The sequence below is a fragment of the Arachis ipaensis genome, chromosome B09 (assembly GCF_000816755.2).
Source record: "Arachis ipaensis cultivar K30076 chromosome B09, Araip1.1, whole genome shotgun sequence".
Lineage (NCBI taxonomy): Eukaryota > Viridiplantae > Streptophyta > Magnoliopsida > Fabales > Fabaceae > Arachis > Arachis ipaensis.
The window spans coordinates 44,575,031-44,579,485 of record NC_029793.2 but is presented as its reverse complement, the minus strand read 5'-3'; positions in this window follow the sequence as shown (position 1 = coordinate 44,579,485).

Here is a 4,455-nt window from a genome sequence, read left to right as displayed (position 1 = left end):
TTTGCTCCCAATAGTTTTGTGGAGGAAAGTGCATTTGAGGCATTTCCGGAATCTCATGGTGATGAGCTTCTTGCGCCTCTTGAGCTCCATGAATGGGCTCTCTTGCTTGCTCCATCTTTTTCTTAGTGATGGGCTTGTCCTCTTTAATGAGGATATCTCCCTCTATGTCAATTCCAGCCGAATTGCATAGGTGGCAGATGAGGTGAGGAAAGGATAACCTTGCCATAGTGGAGGACTTGTCAGCCACCTTGTAGAGTTCTTTGAGGTATAATCTCATGAACTTCCACCTCTTCTCCAATCATGATACTATGGATCATGATGGTCTGGTCTATTAGTAACTTCAGACCGGTTGCTAGTGGGAATGATTGAGCATTGAATGAACTCCAACCATCCTCTAGCTACAGGCTTGAGGTCCAATCTTCTTAGTTGAACCGGCTTGCCTTTGGAGTCAACCTTCCAATGAGCTCCTTCTACACATATGTCCATAAGGACTTGGTCCAACCTTTGATTAAAGTTGACCCTTCTAGTGTAGGGGCGTTCATCTCCTTGCATCATGGGCAAGTTGAACGCCAACCTCACATTCTCCGGACTAAAATCTAAGTATTTCCCCCGAACCACTGTAACATAGTTCTTTGGATCCGGGTTCTTACTTTGATCATGGTTCTTGGTGATCCATGCATTGGCATAGAACTCTTGAACCATTAGGATGCCGACTTGTTGGATGGGATTTGTTAGAACTTCCCAACCTCTTTTTTGAATTTCACGTCGGATCTCCGGATACTCATTTCTTGTGAGTTTAAGAGGGACCTCAGGGATCACCTTCTTCTTGGCCACAACATCATAGAAGTGGTCTTGATGGGCTTTGGAGATGAACCTTTCCATCTCCCATGACTCGGATGTGGAAGCTTTTATCTTCCCTTTCCCTCTTCTAGAGGATTCTCCGGTCTTAGGTGCCATCAATGGTAATGGAAAAACAAAAAAGCTATGCTTTTACCACACTAAACTTAGAATATTGCTCGCCCTCGAGCAATAAACAAAAGAATAGAAGAAGAAGAAGAAGAAATGGAGGAGAGGGAGAGGGTGAGTGTTTCGGCCAAGAAGGGGGTAGAGGGGTGTGTTGTGTGAATTTGATGAAGAATGGAGGGCTTTATATAGGGAAGGGAGGGGGGAAAGGTTTCGGCCATATGGGTGGGTTTAGGTGGGAAATTGGTTTTGAATTTTGAAGGTAGGTGGAGTTTATGAGGTAGGTTTATGGGGAAGAGTGGATGGATGTGGGTGGTGAAGAGGTGATGGGGAAGAGAGTTTGAGGTGATTGGTGAAGGGTTTTTGGGGAAGAGTGTTTATGGGGTTGTGTGAAAGAGAGTGGTGAGAAGAAGTGAGTGGAGGTAGGTGGGGATCTTGTGGGGTCCACAGATCCTGAGTGGATCCTGTGGGGTCCTAGTGCACGAAATTGTGATGTCCAGGCTCGAACAATCCCTGGTAATGGCTCCAAAGCTTGGTGCTTTGATCTTAATTCATAATTGTCACAACTTCGATACAACTAACCAGCAAGTGCACTGGGTCGTCCAAGTAATATAGTTTTCACTTGACACCTACATGCCACAAGCACATGGTTAGGGACAGCTTGGTTTAGCCGCTTAGACCAGGATTTTATTCCTTTAGGCCCTCCTATCCACTGATGCTCAAAGCCTTGGGATCCTTTTTATTTGCCCTTGCCTTTTGGTTGGCTTTATATAGGGAAGGGAGGGGGGAAAGGTTTCGGCCATATGGGTGGGTTTAGACTAACCAGCAAGTGCACTGGGTCGTCCAAGTAATATAGTTTTCACTTGACACCTACATGCCACAAGCACATGGTTAGGGACAGCTTGGGTGAAGGGTTTTTGGGGAAGAGTGTTTATGGGGTTGTGTGAAAGAGAGTGGTGAGAAGAAGTGAGTGGAGGGAGGTGGGGATCTTGTGGGGTCCACAGATCCTGAGTGGATCCTGTGGGGTCCTAGTGCACGAAATTGTGATGTCCAGGCTCGAACACTCCCTGGTAATGGCTCCAAAGCTTGGTGCTTTGATCTTAATTCATAATTGTCACAACTTCGATACAACTAACCAGCAAGTGCACTGGGTCGTCCAAGTAATATAGTTTTCACTTGACACCTACATGCCACAAGCACATGGTTAGGGACAGCTTGGGTGAAGGGTTTTTGGGGAAGAGTGTTTATGGGGTTGTGTGAAAGAGAGTGGTGAGAAGAAGTGAGTGGAGGGAGGTGGGGATCTTGTGGGGTCCACAGATCCTGAGTGGATCCTGTGGGGTCCTAGTGCACGAAATTGTGATGTCCAGGCTCGAACACTCCCTGGTAATGGCTCCAAAGCTTGGTGCTTTGATCTTAATTCATAATTGTCACAACTTCGATACAACTAACCAGCAAGTGCACTGGGTCGTCCAAGTAATATAGTTTTCACTTGACACCTACATGCCACAAGCACATGGTTAGGGACAGCTTGGGTGAAGGGTTTTTGGGGAAGAGTGTTTATGGGGTTGTGTGAAAGAGAGTGGTGAGAAGAAGTGAGTGGAGGGAGGTGGGGATCTTGTGGGGTCCACAGATCCTGAGTGGATCCTGTGGGGTCCTAGTGCACGAAATTGTGATGTCCAGGCTCGAACACTCCCTGGTAATGGCTCCAAAGCTTGGTGCTTTGATCTTAATTCATAATTGTCACAACTTCGATACAACTAACCAGCAAGTGCACTGGGTCGTCCAAGTAATATAGTTTTCACTTGACACCTACATGCCACAAGCACATGGTTAGGGACAGCTTGGGTGAAGGGTTTTTGGGGAAGAGTGTTTATGGGGTTGTGTGAAAGAGAGTGGTGAGAAGAAGTGAGTGGAGGGAGGTGGGGATCTTGTGGGGTCCACAGATCCTGAGTGGATCCTGTGGGGTCCTAGTGCACGAAATTGTGATGTCCAGGCTCGAACACTCCCTGGTAATGGCTCCAAAGCTTGGTGCTTTGATCTTAATTCATAATTGTCACAACTTCGATACAACTAACCAGCAAGTGCACTGGGTCGTCCAAGTAATATAGTTTTCACTTGACACCTACATGCCACAAGCACATGGTTAGGGACAGCTTGGGTGAAGGGTTTTTGGGGAAGAGTGTTTATGGGGTTGTGTGAAAGAGAGTGGTGAGAAGAAGTGAGTGGAGGGAGGTGGGGATCTTGTGGGGTCCACAGATCCTGAGTGGATCCTGTGGGGTCCTAGTGCACGAAATTGTGATGTCCAGGCTCGAACACTCCCTGGTAATGGCTCCAAAGCTTGGTGCTTTGATCTTAATTCATAATTGTCACAACTTCGATACAACTAACCAGCAAGTGCACTGGGTCGTCCAAGTAATATAGTTTTCACTTGACACCTACATGCCACAAGCACATGGTTAGGGACAGCTTGGGTGAAGGGTTTTTGGGGAAGAGTGTTTATGGGGTTGTGTGAAAGAGAGTGGTGAGAAGAAGTGAGTGGAGGGAGGTGGGGATCTTGTGGGGTCCACAGATCCTGAGTGGATCCTGTGGGGTCCTAGTGCACGAAATTGTGATGTCCAGGCTCGAACACTCCCTGGTAATGGCTCCAAAGCTTGGTGCTTTGATCTTAATTCATAATTGTCACAACTTCGATACAACTAACCAGCAAGTGCACTGGGTCGTCCAAGTAATATAGTTTTCACTTGACACCTACATGCCACAAGCACATGGTTAGGGACAGCTTGGTTTAGCCGCTTAGACCAGGATTTTATTCCTTTAGGCCCTCCTATCCACTGATGCTCAAAGCCTTGGGATCCTTTTTATTTGCCCTTGCCTTTTGGTTTTAAGGGGTATTGGCTTTTTCTGCTTGCTTTTTCTTTTTCTTTCTATTTTTTTTTTCGCCTATTTTTTTTTTCTGCAAGCTTTGTTTTTTTGCTGCTTTTTCTTGCTTCAAGAATCATTTTTATGATTTTTCAGATTATCAAATAACATGTCTCCTAGTCATCATTCTTTCAAGAGCCAACATATTTAACATTCTTAAACAACAACTTCAAAAGACATATGCACTGTTCAAGCATACATTCAGAAAACAAGAAGCATTATCACCACATCAATATAATTAAACTAAGTTCAAGGATAAATTTGAAACTCATGTACTTCTTGTTCTTTTGATTTAAAACAGTTTTTATTTAAGAGAGGTGATGGATTCATAGGACATTCATAACTTTAAGACATAGTTATTACTACTAATGATCATGTAATGAAGACACAAACATAGATAAGCACATAACATAGAAAACGAAAAACAGAAGAAAGTAAGAACAAGGAATGAGTCCACCTTAGTGATGTCCTTGAGCTCTTCTATGTCTCTTCCTTGCCTTGGCTGCTCCTCCTTCATTGCTTTTAGATCTTCTCTGATTTCATGAAGGATGATGGAGTGCTCTTGATATTCCA